Genomic DNA, 22,514 nt, shown 5'->3' on the forward strand with positions numbered 1-22,514 from the left:
TGTGGTTTTGTTGGAGCATTTATGTCACTGGAGGTGGGAGTTTAAAGACTGATGCCATTTCTAGTTAACTCTCTGCCTGTTGATTGCCATGGAAGATGTGAGCTCTTGGCTTTCTGTTACTGCTGCTATGCCTGCACCCACTGACAGACTGTCCCCACCACATGGACTCCGGCCCTCTGAACCTGGCTATTGTTGCCATGCCTGCACCTGCTGTTCCCACCATAGGACTCCAGACCTCTAGATCTGTGAATACAAATCAACTCTTTCTTCTGTAAGTTGCCTTAGTTAAAGTCCTTTTATCACAGCAAGAGAAAAGTTACTAGTACATATACTTAACGGGTTTTTAATTTTAATCATGTATGTGTGTGCCTGTGTGTACGCGCGTGTGTGTATGTGAGTATGAAAACATGAATGAGGGAACCCTCCGGGGCTAGAAGAGGTCATCAGATACCTCAGAGCTGGAGTTAGGTGTGTTTTCCAGTTTCACTATGATTGCTCAGAACTGAACATGGGTCCTGTGCAGAAGCAACAACAACCTTTAACTACAGCCCTATAATTTAACCTTACTTCCAATATTAAAGGCAAAATATGTCCTGTCACGCCATACCAGATTGTATTGCACAATTTTTTTCTTGGTCTTATTCCATGTATTTTGATTTTACTTCCTTTAATGTCATAATGGTAAATGGGGTTTATCTCCTACACCTTTCTGAAGGGCACAACTGAATCCCTTAGTTAACCTTCATAAAAATACATGTCATGGCCAATCAGCAGTAATCAACAGGACGGAAAATGTCACAGTGTGAATTTTTCCACATATTTGTATCTCAGAAACTATGTTCATCTGTATAAATCACTAATAGTTTATTACCCACAAATGTCATCAATTCACATAAGCAGATTATTACAGTTTGTACTTAGCAATGAAAAGAAATGATAAAAATCAAATGCTGTTAGCGCTTAAAATAAAAATAATAAAGTAAATTGATTAGAAGACTAAATACTATGAGCATAAAGCATCCAAACCTACAAGGAATCGGCAGTCTTATTTTTAGTTCTGATTTTCATATATTTCTCTCTTCATCTTCATCTTTTCATAACTTCATCATGAGAAGACGCCACATCTCTGCCTATTGCCTTTGAGGTTGTGATGCAACTTGCTTTGCCCAGTGATAGATGGGCAAAAGTCACTTACTTGTTTCCACTGCAGGCCATGACTATCAAGCTTTTCCATTTATATCTTTGTGTTTCTCAAATCAGTGTGAAAAGAACATTCTGTAGCAAGGTTCTCAACCTTCCTGCTGCCACCTTTTAATAGAGTTCCTCATTTTGTGGAGACCCCAACTATAAAATTATCTTTGTTACTACTTCATAACTATAATTTTGCTTCTGTTATGAATCATGATGTACATATCTGATATGCAGGATATCTGACATGCGACCCCTGTGAAAGAGTCCTTCTACCCACTGAAGGGGTCGTGACCCATACATTGAGAACCATTGTCCTATAGGTATTCCACTGGTCTAAGAAAGACGATCAAGAAAAGTAAGCTTCTGCTTATTCTCTCAAGTTTTGCCACCATCATTTCTGCTCTGACTTACGTTGACATTTGTCAGTCCCATTTGACTGGCTCTCTGAGACCCAGACATTGAGTATGACTCTGAAATGTTGCTGTTTTCAGCCTGCCATTTTAACACCACTAACCTCGCGTCCGCATTCTGTTATTCTTACATACTCTGATAAAAGCACAACTAGTTCCTAAATGGAAAGTGTGAGGCACAGTATTAGTTAGGGATTAGTATTAGTTAGGAAGTACCAGGCGCAGACTGAGTTTGCATTTCTTTTCGCAAGCTTCAACTAAGAGCCTTGGAAAAAGGCAAGGGGGAAAATCTGGGAGAATCTTTCAGTGGTGCTGAAATGCGGAGTCCAACTTTCTTTTGATACAGTAGCTCTGTAACACTGTATACTTTCCCAAATCTTCCTTTGATTAAGAAACAGTCTTTCAGCCGGGCGGTGGTGGCGCACACCTTTAATCCCAGCACTTGGGAGGCAGAGGCAGGTGGATCTCTGTGAGTTCGAGACCAGCCTGGTCTACAAGACAGCTAGTCCCAGGACAGGCTCCAAAACCATAGAGAAACCCTGTCTCGAAAAACCAAAAAAAAAAAAAGAAACAGTCTTTCAGTTTGTTAGAGAAAAGAGAGATAAACATTGCTTTCCTAAACGCCATCTACTGGTTGTTTTTTCTTCAGTAAAACATCTTGGGCCTTGTCCTCTACCAAAATAAAACATTTATTTGTCACTGTTGGGTGAAGCACAAGAAATGGCTCCTAAATATCAGGCCTCCCACAGTCCGGCTGTCACAGATGAGAGGGTGGGGACAGGGGAAGAGCCCCAGGAATCTCCCTAAGAGCTCAGTCTGGGACGAACACTGTAACACACTCTCCCATTGGCATAACACACTAATTCAATTGCCATGTTACTACTGAGTTGTCCGGATGCTATGGCATCATCTGTACAAAGAACTGTAACGCTGTCTTCATTTAAAAATATTTACTGAGCATATAGTTATTTATTTCTTAACAGTTTAATTGTAATTTATAACTGAATTATTATCTCCTGAAATTTTCAGCAAAATTTTTTTTAAATTAGAATCTCCAGTTCATTCCAACATAAAACTACTGAAAAACAAACAACCAAAAGCAAGACTTGCATTTCTGTAACAACTCACTAACGTTAATGCAACTCTAAGATGTCCAGCATACATTATAATATGTCATACACTATATATTTTTAGTTATAATACTATACAATGGAGTTCCAAGAGCTATTTAAAATGATTTCATTTTCTAAGGAAATTTATCTTGAGTTCCTGCTAAATACACTATACTTATAAGAAATGTGACCACAAGCAATCAACATTCAGAGAAAAGCATTTTACTTCTATGAAAGTCAGTTTGTTTCAGCAGAAAAATATAACAAGCTGTTTTACTTTTTATTAAGGGTGTATTGTCTTGTCTAAAACACATTTTTGACCTCATTATTTCATAAAACTCAAGAAAACTGCAGGCTTGCAGTAATTCTATCACTATTGAAACACACTATTTTCATCTGCCTAGCTATGTAAGATGGTATTTTTATTGACGGTATTTCTATCATGTGCATCTGACTTTATTTCCAATGACACAAACACCTGTATCTACAGTATGTAACTCCAGCTACTTCAGAGACTGGACAGAAGTTCAGAACAGAAGGCACGGAGTACCTTAAGGTACTCTGCTTTAGGTAGTCAAGAAGGCTATACAAAAAGGAAAAGTTTAAACTATCAGGTAGGCATTCTTTATCCACATCTAAGGTAAGATGGCAAAAATGCGAGAGATGGTCCAGCGTGGAAAGGGACAAATAGGTGGGGCTGAGAAGATGTCAAATTGTAGAGTTCATGACACAGAATATGAATGGTGCTGCATATGTGCTGGGGGGTCTTTGAACCATTTTAAACACACTAACAATCAGAGTTGGAGGTTGATGAATATCATCCTAATTCTATACAGACGGGGATCAGAATAACAAGACACGAGCTACAGAGACAATGACAAGGTTTTAAACTAACAGCTAAGGGAAAGTGAGGGATAAGGAAGACTCAAGGAAGGTTCTAGATCTCTGCCATCTAATAGGGAGATCATACAAGGGTAACGCTTGATTAAGATAGAGTGTCAGCTTTCTGACACTGTAGTGGTTCCTGAGTGAATCAACTCATAAACTGGGTTTATTTCACTCACAGTTTTGGTGTTGTCTGTGATTGGTTGGCCCTGTTGCTTTCCCGCTATGGAAAAGCAAAGCAGCCAGGTAGAAGCACGTGCCAAACAAAACACTATACCCTATGACCATGAGACAAGATCAACAGGAAGAGAAGGCTGGAGTCTCACTGTTCCCTCAAATCAAGACCCTAACAACCTAAAGATGTTATTGTGTCCCTGCTTGTAAGGATTCTACCTCCTATCAACAGTGTCACATTGGTGACAGAGTCTTCCCCATACAGACCTTTGGGGTCACCCAAGCTCCCACCTACATCAGATATATTGAATGCAGAGAGTAGAAGGGATATCAGATGGCAAAATGGAGGCTTAAATCCAAAAACATGGAGAACAGTGAGAGATAAACATTTTACATATAATTTTGAACTATTATACTGGCTAAAGAATAAGTAGAGGAAATGAAATAATGGATGGAAAGTTGAATGAAAGAAGTGATTAAAGAAATTAAAACATTGAAAAAATAATGACTCAAATATGAATATTTGAGAGGGTACATATTTCCAAGAGACCAAGTAAGGTTATAAATTAAACATTTGCCTTATATTCAGGGATTAAGAGGAAGATAGTTGTTAAACATAGTTGCTTATGTCTAGAATTCCACAACTAGGGAGTCTTGGGCAAGAGAACATCTACTTCTGGGGTCTATAGTGAGTTTAAATCTAGCCAAATTCTATCATTATAGATTAATTTATATGAGTGGTGTAGGAGGTTCTTCTCTATTCGTGTTGTTTTCATTGGTTGAATAAAGAAGCTGCTTTGGCCTTTTGATAGGGCAGCCCTTAAGTGGGTGGAGTAGGCAGAACAGAATTCTGTGAGGAAGAAGGCAGGCAGAGATTGCTGCCATGGAGCCAGCCACCAAGTCAGACATGCTGAATCTTTCCCGGTAAGCCAGGACCTCATAGTGAACACAGATTATTAGAAATCGGTTAAATCAAGATGTGAGAGTTAGCCAATAAGAGGCTGAAAATAATGGACCAGGCAATGTTTAAATTAATACAAGTTCCATGTGGTTATATCAGGGGTTAAGCTAGCCGGGTGCTGGGAATGCAGCCTGCTTTCATATTACATATGAGCTGTCATTTTTACTTACAATATTATGAGTAAAAACACACATTCACAAATAGTATCACCTCAGTCAAAATAATATCTCAGGGCTACATTATAATCTAAGAGGAATTCTCACTAAAGATAAGCTAAATGATGGATATCATAGCTGCTTTTTGAAAGGTAATATGAATATATTAATAACTGATAATGCTGATAGAAATTCAACAGTCTTAATCCCAAAAAGAATCCATAAATTTAATTACCACTAATTCATTATATGGCCTCAATTTAGGGAAAAAAAATAGGCAGAAGAACGAAAGGGCCTGGGGGAATTCAGTGGGTAAAATACTCACCACACAAGGGTGAAGACTTGAATTCAAATCCCCAGAGCCCACGGGAAACTGGGTGCAACAGCATGTTCTGTAATCTCAGAGCTTCTACTCGGAAGTGGGGGGGCAGAGAGTAATGAAACCAGGAACTCCTAAGTCAACTAACCTTCTGTATGCAGCTCTCACCAACAAACGGAGGTTTTGTCTCAAGCCAGACCTCCACATGTGCTTCATGACGTGTGTATACACACACACACACACACACACACACACACACACACTTGAATGCACTTGACCATATGCATGCATGCACACATCATGAAAGTAATAGTGAAATGTTCTACTATGGGAACAAAGATGAGTAATGGAAAGAAGGAAGAGGCAGAAAATATATGACTTGAGAAAAGAACACTCAAAATGCATTATGTGTGTGTATGTGTTAATATATATGATGTATATTTGTATTAAATGTCCTTATGTAACCAAACACCATTCATAGTGGATATATACCCATGGAAATAAACAAACAGATAAACATAAATATGTTGTTTTCCAGCTGCACCCCCCCCCCCACAAGTTAACATATCCAGTAGTATTCAGTTCATTCTTTCACAGTCTTCTGAGCTTATAAAGATATTTTTAAATGTTGCATACAATTGGAGAAAATTCATGTTGGCATTTATCTCTATTATACTGATTTAAAAATTCATAGAGCTGGCCCTATGGTGCAGGCTTGTCATCTGAGCTACTTGATGTTAGGCATAAGAATCTCAGTTTTGAGGTTAGCCTTAGGTTATAGAAAAGTTCAAAGCCAGCCTAGGTGATTAAGTGAGACTCTATGACAAAGCAAAAGTCAAAAAGAGCTGGCGTGCATTACAAAGGTAGCATGCTTGTCTATCATGTATGAATCCAATCATTCATGTTGAAACAAAACAAGTGGAAAAGTGGAAAAGAAAAGAAAGCTTATCTAAAACCAGAGCCACAATTGTATATTTAGCCGAAGAACTATTGTGGTCTCACTATTTTATAGAGTAAATAACATTCATCTATGAAGGAAAATACTGAAAGAAATTTTATAAATACAACAATTTGGAAAACCGATTGCACATTTTATCTTGCTAAAAGTATTTGACCAAATTTCTAGACTTCTGAACATTAAGAAAAACAAAAATCTGTAATATTGATTGTCTTCTAATTTTTAAGATGTATGAAGCAAAAAACTTGAACAAGATCATAAAGATAACAACAGAAACAGCAAATTTTGAAAGAAGATAGATGGCCACAAAGTGAGTTGTGAAAGTTTACATATTAGACTTTGTTTTCTCAGATAATGAGATTAAGGGAAAGAAGAGAAAAAAATAATAATTTATAATAACTTACCATTTAACATACATAATCACTAGATGAGCATTTTTATTTTGGGGTAGAAACTGATACAAACTACTAACAAATTTTGAAAGTTACTTGTGTAATTTAAAATCAATTATGAAATGACAAATTATTTAAAATTTTGAGATTTTATGTTACTCCATTAAATTAATGTAAACATTCCAATAAAGTATATTAATATACAAAGAAGTATTAGAAATAAATGATTTGGAAAAAAGACTGTAAGTAGTTTAAGAAGTATATTATGAAAACAATTACATTTATATATAGGTATGTACACATACACTAAAATTAAAATAATTAGCAATTTCTGAGTGATAAAATTTTGGAGAATAGTCCAACTACTTATAATTTCATTGATCACTTTCCAAATCATTTATTTATTAAAAATATTCATTAATCAATAAATATATACTACTTAGGGAAGAAATTTTGATCAACAAAACTAATTAGAGTATTGTTTTTTTATACTTCTTAATTTTATAGGATGGAAGTATAAAATGAACGAAATACACAAGTGTTTTATACATATATGTGTTCAAATAATGGTATGATTAATCAAAGCAATCAATACACATATATAAATGTATATATAAGCTCAAAATATATATCATATATATATAATAAAATTATTTGTGGTGGAGAAAAATAGCCATAGCAGTGTTTAAAATATGAATGCAAATAGAGAAAAAAAGCTACACTCTAATTATATAATTTTTTTACTGCTTGGTGAAATATTTGAAAATTACAAAAAATTAGAAGGAGTAATTTTAATTATTGTTTTGGCTCACTAATATCAAATCTTCTTATTCTTGGTATTTATAATTCAAAATAACTACTATCCTCATGGAGACAGTTTATTAAACAATATTTTATAATTCTCTAAATCAGCTTATCACCATATGTGTTCCTCATGTGTTTGACACCTCAATTAACTTAGAAATGTTCTACAAATGCAGGTATCCGGATCACATGTTTAATTCTACTGAATCAGAATTGTTAGGGCACGGCAACGTATCCTCACATGATTTATCTGATTAGCAAAGCAAGAGAACAAGGCCAATAATAGAGACAATTTATCAGGAAAAGTACATCTAGTATGTTGTGAGAACAAGAATTAATTTTCTAAACTCCTGTCACTCTTGAGTTTATGCTCAACACAACATTTTATGTAAAGATTCTCTGTGTATGTCAATTCATGACGTTCGTAAAAGCTTAGAGGATAAAAATAGCTCACAATAAGTACAGTATTAGTCTACTTTGCGATCCTGGATTAGGGGGTGAGTAGAAAAGGTTAAGATTCTTAAATGTTTTTAGCTTGAACTCACAAGCTCATACCTGTGTAAGTTTCAGTTTGTCAACACAGCCAGGAGTTTGTGTGTAAGGTCTAATAATAGGTATAACCCAGAAAAGGAAGACAGTGATTCAAACAGGCAGAAATGTGGATGAGATATTTTCACCGTGCACCTAAATACAATTATTCTTATGTAAGTGTATAAATGTGTGTTTGTGTGTGTGGAGTTGCATGTATGTATGTGCAGCTATGCGTATATATGTGGGTACCAGAAGACAATCTTGGTGGTCATCCTCAGGACTGCTGCTCATCTCTTTTGAGATAAAGTCTCTCATTGGCCCAGAGCTCCCAAATTAAATTAAAGTGCATGGTCAGTGAGCCATAGAGATCCTCCTGTGTCTACCTTAACAGTACTTGAGGCTAGCTTTAAAAAAAATATCTGGGGAGCTTGTTAGAAATTCTGACTTAGCAGATATGTGACCTGCTGATTTATTTTTTATCAAGCACTCAGGAAAGCTAATGCTGCTGGTCTTAGTAAATGGGTGATAGATGCCATTTAGTACCAAAGCAGATGAGAAGCCTAGACTTTAAATTTTTAACTGACGGTAGCCATAATCTATGCTTTAGATGTAACTTCACAAAGCATCTTAATTCTAATATTCTTAATGACTAATGTAAGTGTGTTAACCATGTAAATTTATGCACCAAAAGGTGCATTGGGTTGAGGGACTATATTTTAGTCACAAAAGACTTATATGCGAAACTTTGATTGCATTAATTTATAAGCAAATCAACAAGTTACAATAATTGTGGAAAGGGAGCTTTTAACTAGTATTTTAAGTAAACAGTTTTATGTGATGAGATCACATATGTATACAGTTTGTTAGATACAACCATTATTTTAGGAATATATAAGTGATTTAAATCTTAACTATTCAAATTGGGTCAGCCCTCGAAGGATTACAATGTGAAACTAATATTGGAAGTACACATTGCAACTCTTGAGAGTTAATAAAGAACGCCAGAAACCCAGAGCCTGAGGGGCTCAAGACCAGGTTTTCATTGCTAAATTTGAGAGTCAGTCTGAATGTATTTGGTCCTCACCCATGGAATAACCATGTTCTAGGAGTCCTTGCATTAAATTCTGAAATGATTCCTTCAAATCCGTTATCATAGTTCCATCTAAGAAAAATACAAGCTAGAAGGGTGAGGTGGCTTGTGTCTGTAAACCCAACACTCTAGAGGCTCAAGCAGGAGGATTGCTATGAGTTGCAGGCCAGCCTGGGCTCCAGAGTGAGTTGCAGGCCATTTTTACTGATGATGTGAGAGTCTATCTCTAAACAAAACAAACAAAACACTATGTAATTACATTTTTATTGGGATTTACTCAAATATATATTGAAAAACAAGGAATTAAATGCAAGCTATTACTAAGCAACTACTCAATTTTCAAGACTCTTCGTGCAGATATTTTATAAGAAAATGAAAGCTACTTTGTATCACATCTAACATGAGTGTTCTGTATAATAAGAATTACTTCCTGCTTTCCAATTGCAAAGTTACTTTTCTGACATGTAGCTTATTAGATATGAAATTTCCTGGAAAATTAACAATGTTAATAATTTAAGGTGCCAAGAATTTGAAATAGGTAAACAGTAAACCTGTGTTCAAGGAAAGCTACTTAAGGAACTCTGCTTTGAACTCCCCATCTTCCAGCATCTGAATCTATCAAGCAAGCACTAGATATTCTAACACATGGACGTCTCTTCTGCCAGGATTATCTACACATGAAATTTATCTGATAACCCTGACAAAGCAAATGATACCGATGAACTATCTCCTATAGTTGAAGATTTATATGACTGCCAGTCTCTGTGTTGCTGGGTTTTATAAATTGTAATGCAGAACTCCAGGAATTTGGAGATAGCCTAACACAGCATACTCTAAGTATCTGTGAGGTTATGAAAGCAACATCTATCATTGCAAACAGAAGCACTATTTCACAGAGTTGCTGGTAGGACTGCGTGGAAAGGACCAGCTGTGACTCTGAATTCAGAATGTCCCTTCGCCCTTCTTTTTGGCAAAATCCAGCAAATTTTTAAATGACTGAATTTCCCTTTGATGTTTCTAAAAATGACCATGGGATTTTCTTTCTCCATTTATGTTTCCAACCAGCTTCAGCCAGCACATGTCTTCAACCAGCTGCTTGAGAGTACTTTCCTCTACCTGGATTGAAGCCTTGGGTAAATAAGAGCTTTTCAAATCCTGGACTCTAGGAGGTTTTGTGTCTCTCAGTCTTGGCATCCGGGGTGGTGACAGTAGGCAGTGGGCAGGCCTGGCACATGGAAGTCACTTCCATCACAAGGGTTAACAGTTCTCAGCTCCTGATCTGTGACCTTTGACACTGAAGATGAGAGCTCTCTGAAACTTTCTAGTGATCAACACCTGCAGGTTCTATTACTCCAGCGCTGGCTGCTCTAGAACTTTCAGCTGAGCTGTAGATTATCAGTGGCTGCTGCCAGAACTAAAGATATCTGCCTCTGTCCCCAAACACTTGGAAGTCGGAGCAGCCAGGGGTTGTTCAGGAACTAGAGTATCAAATGCAGTTAGGATCTGTGAGGCATGGGCTGCCCCTCCCCATCAGCAGCAGGGTCCATGGAGTGGATAGTTGGTGCCATCCCTATGGGCTTCACCCTGTCTTTTCTTTAGCAGCCAAGCAGTGACTGCTGGCATGCTGTGCTAAGAAGCTGTCCCTGCGGCTAGAGGGTTCAGTGTTATGGAGCCCTTGCTTGGTATCAGACACGCAGCACTACAATCACTTTAATAGACTTAACAGACACTAAATGATGCTTTACAGCTTCACAGCCCACAAGGAGTGCTGGGTCCTTCTTGGAACGCTTAAATAATGCCAGATGGGAAATCAGTTTCCCTCTAGGTTTTGTTTCTATAGCAGAATCTCTAGGGGAATTTCGAAAATTCTCCTTAGGCATTGGTATGTAATTGCTTGCTCTCAGATCTGCACAGTCTCATTAACAGTGGCAGAATAATGGCTATGATATAACCAAAGGGCAACAACATATAGTAGTGGGTACTGGAAGTGTTACTTGCAGTTTAATATGCTTCTAAGACAAATGAACGAGCATGATTAATACATTCATAAGAAACTCTTTTTTATCTCCTAATAAGGCTTATTTTAAAATAAAATATTCTAGTCAGGCGGTGATAGCACATGCCTTTAATCCAGGCACTCAGGAGGCAGAGACAGGTGGATCTCTGTGAATCTGAGGCCAGCCTGGTCTACTGAGCAAGTTCTAGAACAGGCTCCAAAGCTACAAAAACAAACAAACAAAAAATTCTGCATAGGCCATTCATCTATGAAGATATTGAAAGTCAAATAACTAACATTTCTTTCTTCCATGCATAGACACAGCATCAGCATGAATGACCAACTAAACTGGTTATCCAAATAATAATAACTACTGATATTCTTTCTGTATAGATCAGATTTTAACTAAATCAGGAATATGGGAAGAAAATGCTAATCATCCAAATTAATGGAGCTTTCATTTTAGTCTTCATTACAATGCTTCAGGAAATTAAGTTAAGTTAGAGAATTTATACATCTTATTAGCAATGACACAGTAACCATTCACGTTGACCTCATATGGCTCAGCAAGTTAAAAGAAACAAAACATACAGGCAAACAAACACAAGACATGTTATATTCTTCTCAGAGAGGCTCAAAGAAGACTCTTGCCTCATCTCTGCTTGGACTACAGGCTTCAAAGTCACAGAAAACAATAACAAAATAGTCTATCTCTAGTCATCTTAGAGAAGATCAACCTGAAAAAATGAATTTTAAGCTAATTCATTTATAGCTTTCTATGCATAATATTATTATATATTGTGACCAAAATGTGACTTTAGAATTCCAATATATCAATTTTAAATTATAAAATTAAAAAGAATGAGAATTTTTAAAGTAAATTATATGTAATATTTCCCCCAGATGTGTATGATTCTTTAAAAATTTTCTTTTAAAATCAACATAAGAGAATGTTGGATCAATACAAATTAAAATACAACTAGTCTTGATATGTGTGTGTTTGTGTGTGCTTATGTATGTGTGTTTATAGAGCACACTCAGAAACATGGTTTTCCTTTTATGGGTTTCTTTTGAAATAGATCATTAGTTGATTTCAATTTAGAAACCTTCCCAAGCACTCTTAATTTAATGTCCCCAAACTACCATGCTTTGGATATAATCTACATCATGGGAAGTAGAAAAAGACAAGATCTCCTGAGTAAATTGGGAGCGTGGGGATCATGGCAGAAAGTAGAAGGGGAGGAGGAGGGAAAAGAGGGAGCAGAGAAAAATATATAGGTCAATCAAAACAACAAAAAACTACCACGTGCTACATTAATCCATAAATAATCCATTAAATCAAGATTTTCACATTTTCTGAAATTGACAACTTTTCAGAGTCACTTAAGTTAAACAGACGATCCCAGATTCCTGCCTTCCAATATAGAACTGTAATCAGGGTCTGGCATATTCAGGCAGCTGCAGCAGCCCCTCGGAGAACAGAGGAATACTCTTTCCATACATGTTACAATCTCTAGTATGACAGTGTTAGGTTCTCCCCATGTGAAATGATAATATAATTCATGAGTCAACTAATATGTATAATATTTCTATCTATATTGAGTTCAAGCTTTTAAATCCTCATAAATTTTCTTGCATGTAGCTAGCTTTTGATTATTGAAACCCAGAAATGATATTATAATGCTAAACCTGGCAATTACAATTTAACATTATTGATTTTTAAATTGAGTATTTCATGTCTCTTAAGCAATAAATGTGTTTGTGTTCTTAGTTTTTTTGGAGGTGAGTTATTTTGAATAAACTAGAAATATAACATACCTTCAAATCTTTCTTAAAAACATTTATGTGAAATAAATGTGACTTGTGTTTGATATATGTGCCAACTTTTCAGTGTATTTCATTCTAATTGATTTTAAACAGCATCATTTTTGCTACTATGAATATCTGGATGCAAAAAAAATGTATATATGGGGAACAAGAGAAGAAAGTATTTTCATGATTCCCTCAATATGCAATAATCTTTCCTCGGGTTTAGTATTGCCCATTTATTATAGCAGAGTTCTTCTCCAAAGTTTTCTTGGTACAAACATTTCAAAGAGAGAAGGTAATCTATACAAGTGTGTCTGGCACCTTGACGGAGTAACATTCTAGGCTCGAGACATCGGTATGCTTAAACTTAGAAATAAAATCTAGAAACAACCACAGCTTCCATGCAGGAAAAGTTCACCTACATGTCTGTTGAGTTCTTACTGTGCCTTCTAATACTCGGGTGTATGGTTCTAAAACTCTGGGGATTAGCCGGGTAGGCACCACAGTTTGCACAGAGCCCTAGTCTGCGACCTCAGAGTGCTGGTTTCTGAGCAGAAGCCAACTCCTTCAAACATCACCCTCTTCCACCGGGCGCTGACCGGAGTCGCATACTTTGTCACCCCACCGGGACCCTTACCTGGAGGAGGCAGCAGCTGCAGGTGTGGGCAACTGGACAACGGCAGGTGCTGAAGCGGGAACGGCCAGAGGGAACGCCCCTGCCCGCGCACCCGCCACGCCCTCCTCGCCACCCACTCAGCTCTCAGGGGCGGGGCGGCCCTGAGCATCCCGGAGCCTGTGGCGGAGTCCGCCCACCCTCCACAGTGCAGGGTGGGGCCGACAGCACTCTGGCTCCCGCCCCCGAATAGCACGTGACAGGCACGCTCGTGTCTGATTGGAGCTCCTGGGGCAGCGAGGCGGAAATCTCTGCTGACCTCTGGAAACCAGGCTGAGAGCGAGTTGGTTACCTAGCAACGGGGCTGCTGTTCAGAAGATGCAATTCCTAAGCACTGGGGCAAAGCTTCAAGCAAAGCCTGTGCAATGAGGTTTTAAAAGGTAGGGCAGACAGACTGGAACCCACCAGCGTTGTCACCAACTAATATTCTACAAAATTTATATTGCATATAAAAATGGGTCGAATGAACAAGAAACAAGGCACCTGGCTTCTACATTAGTCCTGAACCATTGCTTGGAATGTGAGTGTAGAATGCTCTCTGTCCTGCAGTTCCTACTCTTTGGCTCAAGTGGCCCCATGAACCACATTGGCGAATGAGATTGTTTTGATTAGCTCAGCTGCGTGCAGTTAATATGTGTGTCCATACAGTGAGCAAAATATATTTCCCCTGTGGACTCTTGTGGAATGCGAATGTTTGCTTTCGTTACTCATGTAATTAGGGTCTACATATTTCTGAAATAGCTTCTTTAATTAGGTCCTTTAGTCAATACATGGGAGGAAACAGGCCTTCATGTTCTTGAAAATGACCTTTAAAAGCGCAGTATTCACTACAAAGGGAGTAAGCAGATGCTCAGAATCAATGCAAGTGTGGCCATGGCAAAGGAACACTGATGCAGGCTGCGGCAAATAGTGTGTTCCCCCGTGGAAATAGTTAGCAAACTCTTTGTAACCAAAGAACAAAAGTCAGAAATCAACGCAATTGTCAGATGCGTTGTTGGGAACGTCAGATAAGCAGGTTACACAAGCTGAGAAATCCAATAGATGCTGTCTACAGACATGATTAGCCTTTGTTTAGGAGAAGTTAGTGGTCTGCTAATTTAATGCATTCGAACAGTTTTACATAATAGTGAAAGGAATTTTATATCAGATACCAGACAATGAACAGCTACTAAAGGGAGTAAAGTGTTTCCAAATAATTTTGACTATGCATCTTTTTCCAACTCTCTAAAATCATGAGAGTTCTAATTAGTTAATCAGTCTACAGTGCTTTCTACAAAACTGTGAATATTTTTCAGAGGACCTCGGCTTACAGAATGCAATTTATTGTAACATTTAGAGTTTCAACCATATGCCAAGTTCTGAATAATCATCTAGCCTTCCATGATAAATTGTTGGGAAATAATTCCTATTCACCTTCATAATACATCTTTTTGTTATTTTCTCCCAACACATTCTCTAGAGGTACTGTTCTCTTGGGACCACTAATACTATATTTGTAAATCAAAATTTACTTAAAAGTAGGCTCTCCCTGTAGAAAATGAATTTGTTAAAAGTTGATATTGTTTCTTACAGCTGTTTGCCCTACATCATAAATGAAGTAACTAATAATATCAGGTCTACAGTGTTTGATGAATGAATGAGTGAATGAAACCTAAATGGCACACAATATACCTGAAAATGATAAGAATTAATACATAGAAAATTATGTGTTAAACCCTAAATGTAGTTATGCAATGATGCTATCAGTTGATTTCAGCAGATGGAGTTTTGGAGAAAAGTTTTTTTTCTGATTATTCAGGAAACAGAAACAAATAGGATTTAGTTAGACAGCAAAGAAGATGGGCAAATTGTGCAATAAGGACAGCACTTGGAAAGGACATCATGAATTTAGTTAATTTTGTCTTGCTTGTCTTCTTTGTGTGAGGTAAGGGTTGCTATCCACAGAAACAAAAGGGTCTAGAGATGGTGGAAGGAAAGATAAAGCTAGAAAAAAAAATTAGGAGAGAACAGAGACCAGTAATAGGTCAAACATTAATCTCTTGCAGCCAAGAGAATCCAATAGTTTTAGTTAGGATTTCTATTGCTGTGAAGAGACACCAAATTATTTTAATATATACAATTGGAGAAGGCTTACATTTTCAGAGGTTTTGGGTTTTGTCCATTATCATCATGGCAGGAAGTATGGCAGTGTGCAATCAGACATGGTGCTGGAGGAGCTGAGAATTCTACATTTTGATCTGTAAGCAACAGGAAGTAAATTGTGTCTCACACTGAGCCTAGTTAGAGCAAAGGAGACCTCAAAGCCCACTCCCACAGTGACACTCTTCCTCCCACAAGGCCAGCCTACTCTAACAAGGCCACACCTCCTAATAGTGACAATCTCTGTGCTTATGTTGGTCAATTACATTCAAACTACATGATTAAAATTTGTAAAATAATAATAATAATAATAAAAATTGAGCTTTTTTCTTAAGGGGTAATATCTTTAAGGTTGTATATAAGGACCCAGAGGGATAAAAGACATGCTTGATTAGGGAGAAAAGGCATGTTGGTTGTCTGGGCTAATACCATGAAAACAAGAATGACAATGACATTCCTATGAAAAAAATGCTACAAGAATTGGCTTATCTTCCAAATAGAGAGATGAGCGCCTGATAATGGACCTGAAGAGGGAAAAAAAGACCTCTCCATGTAAGAAAATATACTGAATGAGTTATCCACATGCAGCAATTTATAGCTGTGCACTCACTTTTTAAAGAAAAAAAATACTGACGCTTGAAAATGATTATCAAATATGTGGACAGATTCACTCATGTGTCTATAAACACCACACACATTGCACACACGTGGATGGACAACTCTGTGGATGCCTGTGGAAACTGATTTGTTTCCTTCTGCTCTGTGAATCCTGGGAGTTGAAGTCTGGTGGTCTGCTTTGGTGTCAGGCAGCTGAGCTGTTTGCCTAGCAGTTCGGTTCAGTAGTTTTTAAGTAGGAGATGTAAACAATTACAACCAGAGTTAGATACAGAGGAACATGATCTCATCTCCAAAGGAAGGCTGGGTTAACCCTGCTCCACAGTTTTTTCTTCAATTGGTGTTCAATCTGATGTTCCCATGCACCGGGAGGAATGTGTCAGTTACTCGGGGTGACTGACATCTTCTGAGCCATGATTAGCTCTTGCCATTGCAAGTGCATGGAGCTCCTCAGCATTAAAAAATGCATGAATGTGCTCCCATGGTACAAAAGGGAGAAGCGAAGTTTAGACTTCTGCTTCCAGAACCTATACCAGGAATCATTTTGCTATGAAAACAAAGCAAGATGTTGCTGGGTCTGGGAGTCCCATATGGAGCAATTTGTTGAAAATATTTCAGAAGACTTTGAGTCTCTAGATACGAGCATTTTTGTTGAAAACTGGCTGCCAGCACGTGTTTTTAATACAAGGTTTATGTCTTTAAATGACACCAGATTGTATGAAAGTTAATTTTTCAGGTTTTTTTAATCCTAAAATTATAATGGTAAGCAAAAATCCAGTCTTCACAAAAATCTGTTCAGAGTATGGCTAATTCCCTTTGGGTATGCATTTCAGAGTTGTTACACACTGAGCCTCAGGGCATTGCCTCTGCTGCCATGGTACTCTCAGTTCATAGAATGCTTGCCAGGAAGAAAATCTCCAGAAATCCATTATAAAATATGAATCCAGGATATTGCCTTATATTTTTCATGATAGTAAAAATTTAAATGATGGATTTTATTATATAGATCTTCTTTTTTTCTTTCTTCTTCTTTTTTTCTATTTATTTTTTTTGATTTTTTGGTTGGTTTTTTTGAGACAGAGTTTCTCCACTTAGTCCTGACTGTCTTGGAACTCACACTGTAGACTAGACTGGTCTCTACCTCCTGAGTGCAGAGATTGAAAGTGCATGCCCCACCACCTAAAATTTTCTTTCAAGAAGTATAACAGGCTGTGGTTTCTAGAGGCAAGGTCTTTTTACACAGCCTAGACTTACCTCAAACTTCAAACACATATGCTGTGATTACAGGTATCTAATACCACATCCATCAAAATGTGTTAAATTAGGAGAAATTGTGTCATCTTTTTTTGCATGGTATTCTTTTTACAATGGTTTACATGTTTCCTATCCTCATAGAATACTAATCCAAATTTGCTTTCAGAGAAATTAAATTGCCAATTTAAAATATTTTCCCCAATTGTAAAGTGTGGTTTAAATAATTAAGGTACTAAGGAAGTTATTCAACATCTATCCAATATTGGATATCAATATTCACTTCAACAAATATCAAGATGTTTAACTTTACATTTGATTAATTGATAGTTATGTTAACTTTCTAAAGTTTGCATTGAATAATGTGTTTTATTTAAAGTAGAAAACTAGACAATAATCTTAAAACAAAAGTCCTTAGAGACTGGGCTGGTTGGTTTTTAGCCGTTTGACACAAATCTAGTCATCTGGGAAGAGAGCCACATTTGAGGTATTACCTTCATCACATAAGACTACTGCCATGTATGCAGGACAGTTTTTGTTTGACTCATACATTGGGAAGACCCAGCCCACTGTGGGTAGTGCCATTTTTGGGACGGTGGTCCTTCTTGGGTAATGCAAGAAAGCAAGTTGAGCAAGCCATTGAGAGCAAGCCAATAAGAACTGTTCTTCCATGGTCTCTGCTTCACTTCCAGTTTTGGCCTCAATGGACGATAGTCCATCATTTTGAAGTGTTAAGATGGAATAGTCTTTTTTGCTCAAATTGATTTTGGTCAGTGTTTTATCTCAATAGAGAAGCCAAGCAGAACAGACCAATTTCTAAGTGTTGTCTAAATCATTAATTGCTAGAGCATCTTACTTTATTATTATTATACAATGGAATTTTCCAATTAGTTCTTGAAAGACATTGGTCAAATTTTGAGGTTTGTATGCCAGGGTGGTGCCTCACACTTGTGATCCCAATACTTGGGGGACTGTAGCAGGTAGTCTTTTTTTAATTAATTAATTTATTTATTAAAGATTTCTGCCTCCTCCCCGACACCGCCTCCCATTTCCCTCCCCCTCCCCCAAACAAGTCCCCCTCCCTCATCAGCCCGAAGAGCAATCAGGGTTCCCTGCCCTGTGGGAAGCCCAAGGACCACCCACCTCCTTCCAGGTCTAGTTAGGTGAGCATCCAAACTCCCTAGGCTCCCACAAAGCCAGTACGTGCAGTAGGATCAAAACCCAGTGCCATTGTTCTTGAGTTCTCAGTAGTCCTCATTGCTCGCTATGTTCAGCAAGTCCGGTTTTATCCCATGCTTTTTCAGACCCAGTCCAACTGGCCTTGGTGAGTTCCCGATAGATCATCCCCAAGGTCTCAGTGTGTGGGTGCACCCCTCGTGGTCCTGAGTTCCTTGCTCGTGTTCTCTCTCCTTCTGCTCCTGATTTGGACCTTGGGATTTCAGTCCGGTGCTCCAAAGTGAGTCTCTGTTTCTGTCTCCTTTCATTGCCTGATGAAGGTTAATATCCAGGAGGATGACTATATGTTTTTCTTTGGGTTCACTTTCTTATTTAGCTTCTCTAGGATCATGAATTATAGGCTCAATGTCCTTTATTTATGGCTAGAAACCAATTATGAGTGAGTACATCCCATGTTCCTCTTTTTGGGTCTAGCAGGTAGTCTTGTCTGGGTTTAGCATGGACTATGGAGTAGGTTCTAGGACAGTTTTGCATACAGTGTGAAAAGCTGTCTCCAAAAATTATTTTTGAGAGGATTTTTTTATTCAATCAATATAACTTCTCCACATTTATAAGCATTTTATGGATCAGAATGGTATGACAAATAGTTCAAAGGAAAATTACAAACCATATAAGCTCATATTATATGAATATATACTTTGATAATAAAATATAGAGAATATTAATTTAAACAGTTCTTCAGGATACATATTTTAATAAATTTGCATACTAATGAGACAGCTGTACCTGTTTAGTCTTCCCATAAATAACTAAATCACAGCAAAATATTGACATTGAAGGACACAGAGCATTTTTAAGGTTTTTCAGAATATTGAACAATATTCTTATTTGGTTATGGAAAATGCTGAGAATGCCACTTTCCTTAGTACAGAATGACAGAAGTGTATTTCAGGCTATTTTTAAAGTTGTTGGACATTGTGTCCTAATTTGAAGCCAAAATTCATTCAAGAATTTTACAATTTTATTTACAATGTACATTGGTCATATTTACCTTGCTTATCCCTTCCACTCCTCCATGGCCCCTTCTCCACAACAATCCCCTCATGCACTCTCATTTCTTTTTAACTATATTGTCTTTGTGTGACTTATTGTGTTTAATTACAGTTGCTTTCATGGGTTTCAATGAGGACTTTTTTTTTTTTTTTTAATGGCAGCTAACCAACAGCTATACCACTGAGGAATATGGCTCCCAGCTCCCTCTGCAATCTTTAACTGCCTGTATCTCCCTGGGGAAGAAGTGGGTCCTCATGAGACACTCCAGTGCAGGACAAGGTCAGTGATGTCTTTCCTCCCCTAGCAGGCTACATAGCATCTTCCAGCCCCATAAAGAAAGTCGGTGGGGAGGAAGCTTCCAGATCAGCTCTAGTTTGATTTCTCTTTGTTCTGCAACCAAAGTGTGTGGTCTCTTCAGCAACAGGGTTTTGTCATTTAGTTATGGTGAGCAGCAAATCGCAATGGCAATACCATGTATTGTTTTGAGGTTTCTGGGGGACTCCCTGAAGAGCAACCCCATAGGTTGATACACACGCACACACACAGATACACACACACACACACACACACACACCCAAATGTATATACATACACACATATGTATATGTAAATGTATGTGTGTATACATATGTATGCATATGTAAATGTATGTGTGTATATGTATTTCAACATAATACACCCATCCTACTCAGTGTGTACCTTGTTACTTGTATGTGTGTTTGGGGCTCTGAATTTAGTTCTGGATAATCAATTGATAGCTTACCAACTGTCAGAGGTGAATCAGCCCATCTTTGCTTTTAAATGAACAGAACTAGTGGGAGGTTATAGCAGGAAACTTACATGAGCCAAAAATTTTTAATCTTTGGGACAAAGATTTAAAAATTCACCAACTCTGCTTGATGAGACACTGAAAGCTGACCTCCTCCCCTTGTATTAGAGGTTTCCTAGGGAAAATAGGTTATGAGAAGGCCACTGAAGGACTATTCAGAGAGTTACAGATCTTAGGCTACAAAATGTCAGTTAAGAAAGTCCAACATTTTTTTAATTTAAAAGTTTTTTTTTCATTTTACAGTTCCCCAAACCTTCTCTCCTCCTGCTCCCCGCCACCTTTAACCCATCACACCCCCATCTACTCCACAGAAAGGGTAAGGCCTCTCATGGGGAATCTACAAGGTATAGAACATTAAGTAGAGGCAGGACCAAGCTTCTCCCCACTGTATGGCCTCTGAACAAGATAACCCTTCATAGGGAATGGAAAGCTCAACTTTATACATCAAAATTTATGTATCTCAACTCACAGCTAAGAGGAGGCAAAAAGAGCCTCTCTCAGAATAGGAGTGTTGCCATCCTTCAGATTCCAACTCCAAAGACTAAGAGACGGGTTTGAATATTCCTAGGTGAAGCTAAGTATTGCTGCTTCTTGATATCAGAGTTGGTAGAACTAGCAAGGTCTCTATACATCAGCACAAAATGGAGTACCAAACCTCTAATCTGACCTGAGATTAAACAAAAGACAGTACAAAAGATGTTTTAACTCAAACTTTGGGGCTGTGGAAATGTCCTGTGATATACCTGTCCAAACTATTGGAATCTTTAGCCACAGGATTGGCCCACCTGTCTAAGAGCTATGGAAATTACTGCTAGTATAATAATAATAATAATAATAATAATAATAATAATAATAATAATGCAAGCAAATTAAGTCTGGGTCAATATCTTATACTCACAACATTCCATGACATGGATAAGGCCATCCTCGGAGCAGCATGAGAAATGCTGTCTGTCTAATGACTATGTTGTAATGGTCTGCTCTGTCCCTTTAAGAGACAAGCCAAGCTGGGCAGTGGTGGTGCACGACTTTAATACCAGCACTCCAGAGGCAGAGACAGGCAGATCTCTGTGAGTTCGAGGCCAGCCTGGTCTACAAGAGCTAGTTCCAGGACAGGAACCAAAAAAAAAAAAAAAACTACAGAAAAACCCTGTCTTGAAAAATCCAAAGAGAGAGAGAGAGAGAGAGAGAGAGAGAGAGAAAAGCCATGGCCACTCCCTCCCCTGTCCACTGATCTTCAGCTTCCAGCAAGAGTCCCTTCTTTTTACCATCTCTCCCCAAAGAGGTTCTTCTGCTTTGTTCCATTCTCCCCCCTTCTCCCCTTACCCCATCTCCCCTTCCATAACCCACTAAATAAATATCCAACCTCCCTCTGCATGGTTTGCCTATCCATGTTTCTGTCTCTCACCAGCCACGTGGCTTCATGCCTAGGACCAGCTGCCTTTGGAGACCTGGGGCGTGGTCTCATGGTGTGCCCATCCGTCTGTCTCTCCTTGTAGGATTCATCGCCACTCGTGGACTACTGCAGACACTTGGGGATCTGTGCTAGTCCCTGACTGGGACTGGCTGCCCTAGGAACCTGCTGCCCACTGCTTGGGGATCTGCAGCGTTTCTGCCACTGCAGCCACTTGGGGATACACAGAATTTTTACTTAATCTATTACATGTATGACCCAATATCAGGCCCTACTCTTAGCCCACTCTGGAGTCTTGAGAAACTCACCACTGTCAATGTGAATACCCTTTGCCTGATGACTCACATGCTCCTCAATGACTATCATGAGATGAAAGCTAAAACCAGGTATGTGGGAGTTCCTGTACTTACTTCATTGGGAACAATCAGGGCCCAAGTCAGGTACCTCAGCCTAGAGAGAAGAGCTGATTGATCTGACCTAGGCTTGCAGGTGGGGAAAAGGAAAGTTGTAGGCCCATATTTCTACATGGTATGGCAGCCAGGATATCGAGCAATAGTTACCCACCTGAGGTGGTCAC

General features: G+C 38.2%; 1 protein-coding gene across 2 annotated transcripts in view; it reads right to left on the reverse strand.

Moving 5' to 3' along the window:
• Positions 1–13,516, reverse strand: part of Wdr17 (WD repeat domain 17) — an 82,040-nt gene extending 68,524 nt beyond the window's left edge. The window contains exon 1 of one of the 2 annotated variants that reach the window (XM_041673728.1): positions 13,425–13,516. The gene's annotated coding sequence lies outside the window, so the exon portion shown is untranslated. The remainder of the gene's footprint in view (positions 1–13,424) is intronic. The other variant, XM_041673727.1, reaches the window with a different exon arrangement.
• Between the last annotated feature and the right edge of the window lie 8,998 nt (positions 13,517–22,514).

Source organism: Microtus oregoni, unplaced genomic scaffold, assembly GCF_018167655.1.
Source record: "Microtus oregoni isolate MIOR12 unplaced genomic scaffold, Mior012 000024F_ref0000369, whole genome shotgun sequence".
Taxonomy (NCBI): domain Eukaryota; kingdom Metazoa; phylum Chordata; class Mammalia; order Rodentia; family Cricetidae; genus Microtus; species Microtus oregoni.